Source organism: Aedes aegypti, chromosome 2, assembly GCF_002204515.2.
Source record: "Aedes aegypti strain LVP_AGWG chromosome 2, AaegL5.0 Primary Assembly, whole genome shotgun sequence".
Classification (NCBI taxonomy): domain Eukaryota; kingdom Metazoa; phylum Arthropoda; class Insecta; order Diptera; family Culicidae; genus Aedes; species Aedes aegypti.
Genome location: NC_035108.1, coordinates 310239512 through 310250528, shown reverse-complemented (window position 1 = coordinate 310250528; position 11017 = coordinate 310239512).

Sequence of the window (11017 nt, the reverse complement as noted above, 5' to 3'; positions counted from 1 at the left end):
TGCCATGAAAACAATGTGATGAAACAATCATCCGTCTAATAAAAGCTCCCTCGAGTGTCCACAGCTAGTCATCACCCGTTGAAAAGAGCAATTAGGTTTTTTTTTATGTAAATGTAGATAAAACGATTCCCTTGGTTGCTGGTTCGGGATTCTAACAGACAACAAAATTCGATATTCGTAGAAATGTGAGAGGAGAAACGGTCGGGAGAACAAACGACGCGAACCGTCGAACTTTATAAGATAGCTGGTAGAATATGACAAATTATGACGTGTCCGTCGGTTTGTTGGGTATTTGACTTACCCGTAAGAGTTGATTTGTGTGCACAGACACGCGGTACCGGTCATTTTAGTTCAAAGGCAAAAATCAATTAAGCGCGGAAGACGGACAAAAACGAGCAATTTACATCACAAAGCGAAACCTACCTGCGATACATCATCGTTTTCGATAATAGACAAGAGATAGCTTTCTGGGTGATGTGTTCTTTCGATGGGCCCTTGCGCTTATCAATTATTGATCTAGAATCTTTCCCGGAGGAATGGAAGAGCCGGTGAGGGTCTAGCCGGGAACGTAATCGAACATTCATTCACACTTGACGGGAAACTTGCACTCAAATGGACATGGATTGTCCATATGTTCCCGTGTTTATACAAGGCTGCAACTCAAGACTCAAAATACTGGGTGAAAAATTAAACTAAAAAAAGGTTGTATTCTCATTGATTTTTATATTTTCTTGTCTGATATATAAAACAGAAATCTACAGACTAAATATTTAGAAAAAAAAAAACAAAAGCTCATCTTTCCTAAATAAAATACACTTGTGTGCTTTGAAAATTCCGAATAAATTTCCGAACTTACTAGGTGCGCAAAATTGTCTTACAGGGTAATTTTCACATCCTGGTATTTCCATAAGGGTACCAAAGATTCCTTCAGCAATTCTTTGCAAAATTTGGCAAGAAAATCCTCAAAAATAAAAAAAATCAAGCATTCTTCCTAGGATGTCTCCAGAGAAACGTCAAAGATTTTTTTGTCAGAAAAAATCATGAAGATTTTGAAAAATAATCTCTGGAGGATTAAAAATCAATCAAAGAGCAATCCCAAGGAGTAACCGTTGATGATCTTTCGAAGAAATTTTTATGAAAATGTTTAGAGAAATACCTGTAAAGATTACAGTCTCCTGAGAAAGTAGCGTTGGGAGTTTCCAATGATTTATCGGAGCAGGTTCTCGAAAATTTGTATGAATTCTATGAAAAAAAAAACGCCTGTAGATCATCTTGGAGTATTGGTGCTGGTATCTCCGTCTAGAGGAATAATAAAGTAATCCCTGGGGGAATCCCTGAAAGTATTGCACAATTAATCTTTGGAGAAACCACTAGAAGAATACATGAGGTATTGCGTCGAGGAATATGAGAAGAAATTCCTGAAAAATCTGTATAATAGTCTAGTAATAGTCTCTGAATGTTTCTCTGGAGCTTTGCACCAGTATTCACTGTGAGCAGAATGAGGAAAAGTGACCATTTTGGTTAAATTTAGGTTAAAATTAAGGAGTTAAAGTAGGGCTGTGCAAATATCGATATTATCGATAGTATCGATATTATCGGATCGATTTTATCGATACGATATCCGATATCTGTCGGCCCGATATTTTCCAATATCGATAAAGCTATTATCGATCCGATAACAGTTCCGATAAATCAGAACAACATTTTTTGTTTATACTACATAATTGAAAATTGTTCAAAAAATTTTAAAAATCCATTTCAAATGGAAAAGTATCATTATGAAATTCATGCAATGAACTCCATAATGCAAAAGTTAGTGTCAAACGAAGCTGATATTGTCGGTTTCACTTCTAAACATCTCTTTTGAAAATTATCGAATATCGGTTCGATATCGATAATGGCAAATCCGATATATCGCCGATACCGATATTGATTGAATATGATATCGCCGATACCGATAAATCCTCATAGTGCACAGCCCTCCTAACTTAAAGGCTCATTGGAGATTCATATTAAAATAGTGTCCAAGGCTCTAAAAAACTGATACCATTCCTGAAACTTTCTTTGATTTTAAGAACTTGCCTTGCCTATTTTTTTTAGTATTATAACAAATTTAAGATTTTAACATTTTGTTAACAACATATTACATTTCATTTGCCGTAGCAGTTCAGATTTTTTACAGGTGAGTTGATTTCACCTGCTTATAAGAGAAAAAAACACGTTTTCAAATTACTTAACCTAACTTAACCTAAACATATAACGCATTAACCGTGGCAATAGAAGATTGTAACGATTTTTGCCTGAAATTATTATTTAATTTAATTTGACATTTGTTCCAGTGTTTCAACATTGGATATTCTATGTAACTCATTGGTACTATACCAGGGAGGAAGCCTCAGAATCATTTTCAAAATTTTATTTTGAATTCTCTGCAGAGTTTTTTTCCTGGTATTACAACAGCTAGTCCATATTGGTACAACATACAACATGGCTGGCCTGAAAATTTGTTTGAATATCAAAAGCTTTTTCTTAAGACAAAGTTTTGATTTTCTATTAATAGATACATTTTACATATTTATTACATTTGGCTTAAATGCCCTCAATGTGACTTTTGAAAGTTAAATTCTTATCTAGCATGACTCCTAGATACTTAACTTCATCTGACCAATTTATTGGAACCCCTCTCATCGTGACAACATGTCTACTTGAAGGTTTCAAATAAAGAGCTTTTGGTTTATGTGGGAATATTATTAGTTGAGTTTTGGAAGCATCAGAAGAAATCTTCCATTTTTGTAAGTATGAAGAAAAAATATCCAAACTTTTTTGTAATCGACTACAGATGACAAGCAGACTTCGTCCTTTGGCGGGGAGGCCTGTGTCATTCGCAAACATTTTTTTTTTGACATCCCTGAGGTAACTCAGGTAAGTCAAATGTGAACATATTGTATAAAATTGGTCCCAAAATGCTGTCTTGGGGAACACCAGCTCTTACAGGAAGTCTTTCAGATCTGGAGTTCTGATAATTAACCTGAAGCATACGATTCGACAGAAAAAAAAATGTTTTTTTTAAATTTACGATCAAAGTTTCATGCCAAACACTGTCGAATGCTTTTTCTATGTCTAGAAGAGCAAGACCAGTAGAATACCCTTTAGATTTGTTGGAACGGATCAAATTTGTTACACGTAAAAGTTGATGAGTGGTCGAATGTCCATGGCGGAATCCGAACTGTTCATTGGCAAAAATTGAATTTTCGTTGATGTGGACCATTATTCTGTTCAAGATGATCTTATCAAAAGGCTTACTGATGGAGGAAAGCAAACTGATTGGACGATAGCTAGAAGCTTCTGCAGGATTTTTGTCTGGTTTTAAAATTGGAACAACCTTAGCATTTTTCCATTTGTCATAAAATAAGAACATTTTGACGATGAACTCGAGGTGACCGAAAGGTGGAAGCGATACTTCGATGAACACCTGAACGGTGCAGAGGGTGCAGATAATGAGGGCCAATACAACGGTGGAAATGTCTTCCTCAGTTCTACGGACGATGGAAACCTCCCAGCCCCCACTTTGAAGGAGGCTAAGGTTGCCATTCATCAGCTCAAGAACAATCAAGCCGCTGGCAAGGATGGTATCGAAGCTGAACTCAAAGAGTCATTACAAATCAATTTCCGTCGTCTGTTAACTGTAGTAAACAAGCTCTCAGGAAGTTATCAAGTTAGCTTAGTTAACGGTCAATCGACGATGGACTAGATATATACTATAGGCAAATCCTTCTAAAAAGCATCAACCGCATAGAGCTTTGGAAAATCGAGAAAGAGAACAGTTTTCTCGGGAAGCTCACAAGACTGTTAAGAGCGACGATGGAAGATGTGCAAAATTGTGTGAATCCCGATGGGAACTACAACAAGGTGATGGAATTTTATGTCCGTTGTTCAATATTGCGCTAGACAGTGTTATGCGGAAAGCCAGATTCAACAGCTGGGATGCGATTTTCAACAGATCCAGTCAATTTGTTCGCTTCGCGGATGAGACTTATACATTTTTTAGGGTTAAGAAAGTGCATAATTTTGAAATTTTAAAAGAGGGATAATTTGTGTTTAAATAATACCATAAAAATGGGTAATTTTAATAGTTCTTTGGAAGAAAATCTCATTACATTTTCATTTTGATTTATTTTTTTATTTTATATTTTTAAAACAAGTACTGGTATCTTAGTTATTGATTGCAGTTGAAAGTTGAATGCATTTAAAATTTTGTATGCAATCAAAAGTAAATTTTTGGTTTTGGGGTACCTTTGATAATGGGCATGTGAACACATGGAAACCCACATCCAAACTACTGTTTGTCATTATTACAGTTTCGCCTGAATGGGAGAATAGGGAACATTGGTTTGATTTTATGCATAAAAGTATATAGTTTTCAGAAAAAAATCACCTACGAACGTGCCTTAAGTTGAGACAAACATGGCAACACCATTACACCATTTAATAAGAATTTGTATAAAATTATATTTCTGAATCACTATCGGATCTCAAGATTCGACATTGAATTAAGTAAAAATTAATCGTTTTTGGAATAAAAATTAATATATTTAGAAAAGAATCGAATTAACTATGTTAACCCCATAATACCCACATTTTTTCGATCTTATTATCATTTTTCGTTTTCTAAAATCGTTCTAAACACGTTTTGAGTAATGATTTATTTTTATTCACAAATCTATGAATTTTGATTTTTGTAATTTTTTATTATCCTCTTTCATTTTTGCTTGACGCCTTTTCTGGTTACTGATTTTAGACAATAATAAAAACTTAAGTTCTTACGGTACTTTTAAAAATATTTAATTTTAATTTTTTTCTGGTACAAATTTTATTTTCGGTGTAACTAAAGGAAAACAGGATTCAAATTATTTCAACACTTCCAGGCTCTTCTTGTGATAGGTTGATCGTAGTAAAATATAAAAGGTACGACTTTTTGTATTACCCCCCAGGCATTTGTAGGTTATAAAATAATACAATTTTTCAAACTTTTTTTTTAATATACAAAACAATGTCAAAAGTCATAAAAAATCATTATGTGCGTATTACACTGCGGAACACGTTTTTGTCTCCAGCACCAAAATACCGCTATTCACTTAATTAAAGGTTACTGAATCCATTGCCGTTTTCAGAAATATCATAACACGTCCAGTTTTTGAGATGTTGACTGTTGAAAATGCAAAATATGACTATTTCAGCCAACTTGCATGCAAGTTTTCCAGCTTGTAAGGTAATATATTGGCTTAGGGGCGATCCATTAATTACGTATGACAATTTTCGGGGTTTTTCAACCCCCCCTCCCCCCATGGTAAGATTTTTAGTATGGAAATTAAAAATAAATTGTTTGGGGCGTAAGAAATCTCAAACCCCCCCTCCACCCATAAACCCTTACATAATTAATGGACAGCCCCTTAATTTGCCACAGAATTTAAACTTCATGTGTATAACAATACTTATCATCTAAGTTTGTATTACTTGCGATACGGAAAAGTTATTTTTTATGGTTTAGAGAATTGTTGTATTTTGCCATATAGAAGATACGAAGAATTTTGTATGGAGACTGCAAGCATGTTAAAAAAATCGGTGTAATCGAAATTTAATCGCGCAATTTCAATCAAATTATGTCTGAAATGAAAGTTTAAGTTCTAATTTGCATGTTTGGTGGATTAGATCACCAAAAAGTATGATAAATTGTACTTTAAATTTCATGTAAACATTAATAAAACCAGTGTTTTATGCAACTTTGGCGACCTGTAGCTAAAAATTGTGACGTGCTGGAACATTTCTGTGAATGGCGCCAGAGTCAGCAACCCCAAATCTACTAGAGACACATAATTTGATCGTTGAGACACGCAAAAATGTCATTTTTGTTACGCTGTGTTATGAGCCAAGGTTTAAGCCAAAAATAAAATCATTTTGATTTCCGAGCTACAAACAAAAAAAAAAACCAAAGTGTATCCCGTCTAAAGGCGGGGTTGGGTATTAGAGGGTTAAGTACATCGAGCATTGCATAATTCTAGGCGTTTAACGTTATACAGAATTTTTACCTTAGAATACAAAAATGGTCCCAATTTGCAAAATACTTTTCATTAAGAGATTTGAGACCAATTTTAAGTTCTTCTATATCTATGCTGTCAAGGACAGTTGACCAACTCTTTAAAACTACATCAAATAGTTATTGTAGAAATGATTGTTTGTAAGTGTTTCGAAAATGCTAAAATATCATCAATTTTTTAATTCCGAATATGAAGCCTCAAATGCTTTCGATTCCAACGAAAATGGCTCTGTCATGAAGTGTAAAAAAAAGTCTTTACTTTTGCATTCGCTACGCTTAACTGATTAACAGAAATTATCTTATTTCGTTCAGTATGATGAGGGTCCCGTATTATCAAAGTTACCGGCATTATCAAAGATACCCCGTTTTACGGCACTCAAAAATAACTTAAAAAATACAGGCACATAAGTCCTGATCAGAGTGTAGAAAACAAAACACACAGATTGGGTCGCTAACTGAGTTTGGTCAAATAATGTATACGTAACATTAATAAGCAAGTATATATTCGTTGCTCTGAAATAGACGAATAAAATTATGTATGGGTCATTGTTGATTGTATGAACATTGAAGAATCAATTTGTGATTAATTTCACAGGTTTTCCCAATTCATATTAATTTTTTCGTGTGCTGGTTTACCTATGGCCTCAGATGAAAAAAACGATATTCGGGCCAAGTAATGAAGACTTACCTTCTTGAAGGGTTAAAGCGGCACCACGATGAACAACTAAATGATGTGGAGGCGGAAGGAGAAATGGCGGCATCGGTACTGTAGACGAAAAAAATACATATCATTCTGCTTGAAAACTATCAGGCTGGTAAAAAAACGGTAATTATCCAGACAATTGGAATGTACGTATAATGAAATCACCTTTTACGTTATGCGATGCTTATATGTGCAAAGTTTCACGTATAAGATGTCGCGAAAAGGCCTTATAAGTACAAAAGTGGAGGCGATATATGTGTATATTTCATATGATGAAAGACAGCATACAATGAGAGTGTGTTGATTTTATTGCGAACTAATCTGAACTCTTATGCGACTTAATTTGTGATAACAAAGTTGATTTGACAGCTGCTTGACGGGGTTGGTGGTCTGATGGCTACCGCTTCTGCTTCATATGCAGAAGGTCATGGGTTCAATCCCAGGCCCGTCCCTTTCCTCGTACTTTGTAGTTGTATATCTCTCACTTGCTTCTATCTTCCATTCTAAATATATCACACTCAAACTATATGTTCATAGCAAACGCTAGAACCAGAGACGGACAAGAAACCGTTTCCCTAACGCTTCCTACTTCCACGCGCACGCCTTTCTTACGCCTGATACATAGGCAGTCTGCTAACCACAAAAGCAAACCTCTCTGCCATGCCTTTCCCCCAATCCATACACTCCCGCATGAACTGGCGTGGATGCAGTGGAATATACGGTCTACGTGGGAGCCAGTTCAATGCATCATCAATTCCTCCCCCTTCCCCTCATTGGTCAGCATTCTGACGTGGCAGGTGCCATTGTTGCCTAAAAATAGAAGATCACCAGCACTTATACACTGAGGATGCCTGTTAGTCCCAAGCAGTCATTCGGTTGGTTCCTTGTGTAAGTGCAGCTGATCTGGCGATACTGGAGTGCATCCACGGGCGGCCAATCAAGCTCAAGCTCAAGCTCAAGCTCAACAAAGTTGATTTGACAGCTGCTTACGGATTGATCCGACTTATTTTGCACGAGTATACGGGACGAAACAAAATGCATTGATGAACTCAGCGTTTTATGCGAAGAAACTCGTCACTCAAACGATTTCTGTCACCGTTTTGTGCGGATGTGATGTTATTTGTACAAGTAAACGAGTTTTTGCGTCAATTCTTATGCGACTTCTGGTTGTCTGGGTATTTAGGATCTAAATAGTAGTAAACGGTAAACGGACAACCCTTCAGAGAGAAAACATGCTTAGCCTAGGGTAGCGAGTATGATTTCCGCCGGCCAAATTTTTTTCCGGCTAAACATTTTCTTGACTTTCTCGGGCATAAATTATCTTTATGCTTGTCTCACAATATCCAAATGCGAAAATGGTGATTTTGTAAAGATTACTTTCAGTCTAGCTCTTAATTGATAATTGTGGAAGTGCTAGGAAACTAAGTTGAGAAATAGGTTCTGTTCCAGTAGGGACGCAACGCGTAAAGGAAGATAATTTATTTATCATACTTTTATCTTACGTTTTGTTTAAAACATTTCTAAGAGGCATATATCTCAATAGATTTGTCTGTTGCCTGGACAAACCTATGTTCGCTCACTTTTGGTTAAGTCATGTTATATACCTTCATTGAAAGATCAGCGCTCAATGAAGAGCTTGGATTATTCTAGAAAAATACTCTTTTTATATCGATATACACTTTTCTGAATTCTATTTGTTTGCTCATGATTTACGCACATGTTGAATCTTCAAAATATTTGAACTACAGGTGCGAACGCTGAAATCAGGGTGAATTTTATTATCTGCAAATATTTGATTTAGCTAATTAATATCACGTACGAATTACATGGTAACAGCGCAAACTTTCTGCCTTGACAGGGAGATTAGATACGTTCACGGTTATAATCTACTGAAACAGCATTACAGATATTTGAATTAGAATGCTACAATACTGCTTACACATCTTATTATCTACGAATTAATCTAAGTTTGGCTTTTGAACTTTTAAGCGCCTATTTAAGTAGAAATGTAGTTTCCTGATTACAAATCTCATCACGTAGCCTAGTTTATTACTTCATTTACTGTTTCAGCAGAACAACATGATCAACAAATTGCGATTACCAGTATCAACAGTACGCAATCATTAAATTTAATTTATGCTAAGTAAGCCATTAACGCGTATATTGCGATCCATTTCGGAAGCTTTGCCGCCTGCCTTAAACACCTCGTGTGCCAAGTATAATCATTCACACTTCACTAGTTTACATGATTCTTAATCTCAGCGTTTGTAGCACATCGGTATCGGATATGCGTTTGGTACTGATGTATTGCGTGAACGATTCTAACATTCAATGGTAAATCAGGTACGAGTTTATTCGGCTTCAAATCCGAGTTTTGTCACGTCGCTGCATATAAATTGCATACATTATAATTCATAAATTTGAGAAGCAGCGAAAAGGTTCATCAGAGACATACGATTTTTATTTATGAATTTGCTTATTGCGGCTAGACATAAAATTGTTCGTTCTACGTGATGGGTCACAGAAACGATTAACGTTTGTTTCCGCAACCTCCGAAAATTGCCTATGCAAATTTTTTTCCTTGACTTGATGAAATAGAAAGGACATATCAAAACCGTTCATCAATCGTATTGCCCGTAAATTAAAAATAAAAAGATGCTTGTTTCGCAGTCGTTCTTATGTATGTCTCGCTTGATTCCATTCCATATATGCGTCATTGATATGATATACTTCACTCACAGAACACGAAATTTACCGTTTAAGTCGACCTGTTTTGGGCTCGAGCTAGCCCTTCTACGGGACGAAGTCCGATTAATTACTAAAGCCTGTCCACGTTAAATTTCGGACACCCAAATAATGGCAGCAAAAAAAGTTACTCATAATTCAACAAAAACAATTGTTTATTTCAGAATAAAAGAGTTATATCTACAAAATAAACAGTTGACAAGGATGTTAATCCTTCTTTCTGTAAAATTCTCGAACTTTCTGTGGTACACCCGCCATCCGTGTCCGAAATTTATCGTGGACAGGCTTTATGATTCACTCATACTTATTCGTACTTTGCACAGTACACGTCGAAAAGAGGATTGAAAACTTCAGTATGTTCACAGTTTCATCAAACAGAAGAGAGAGGACTATTGGAGCCTTATCTTCATTCGTCGGTAGATAATCAGCATTGGCGATTGGGTACACTGATACCCATGCATTCATATGTGATGATTTCTTTTTTATAGTTTCGCATTCTCCCAATCTATGGCGTGGTTTCCAGCTAGGGGCTGTCCATTAATTACGTAAGACAATTTTGGCGGTTTTTCAACCCCCCCTCCCCCCATGGTAAGATTTTTTGTATGAAAACCAAAAATAATTTGTATGGCGCGTAAGAAATCTTCGACCCCCCCTCCTCCCATAAACCCTTACGTAATTAATGGACCACCCCCTACCGCATGTCACACCAAAATCGTTTACTCGTTCGTTCTCAACGGCAGAATGCTCCTAGGCATTAATCATTTGTGTTTAATATAATTTCATAACAAAACATCTCTTTTCTTCAACTTTTATTTTTGTAATAAAAATAAGCTTTGAATATGTCGACTTCCTCTACATTCACTTTACTTTTCAAAGCTTGATAGATGACTTTTTGAATTGATGATCAAACACCCTCGCATCACTTATTTATTTATTTACTTACCAAGGTGAACCCTGATCATGTGGCTTTTGAACCATCCCCACTAACAAAAATTTTTCCCCATGACAATCATGGACAATCTACTGTAGATGCAGAGGTGATGTCGGTATCTAGTAACAATGAATGTCACACTAACAATCCTGCCATTCCCTGATGACCGTAACGCGCCTGTTTTGATATTAATAAGGAGGATTCCAAACCTCCAAAATGTATATTGAAGATGGTATGCTACATCCAAATTAAATCTGTTGATTCCTTGTGTAATTTTGACTATTTTAGTCAATCACGGAGTAGCAACTACGAATAGTACGGTTATCAATGCTCATGATTAATTATGCTTACTGTGTTTGCTTCAAACGTTCTTATTTGGAAACATTGGAAATATCGGAAATCTGCAACTCAATAATGATAGGGTCGGTGTTCCCTTAGTGGACAGTCCCACTAGTGGCTTTTTACGGCCGTTTTGCTATAAATCTTTTCAAAACATTTTTTGACATGAAGGTCAGGACCTATTAATATAAGTACCATTGATTTA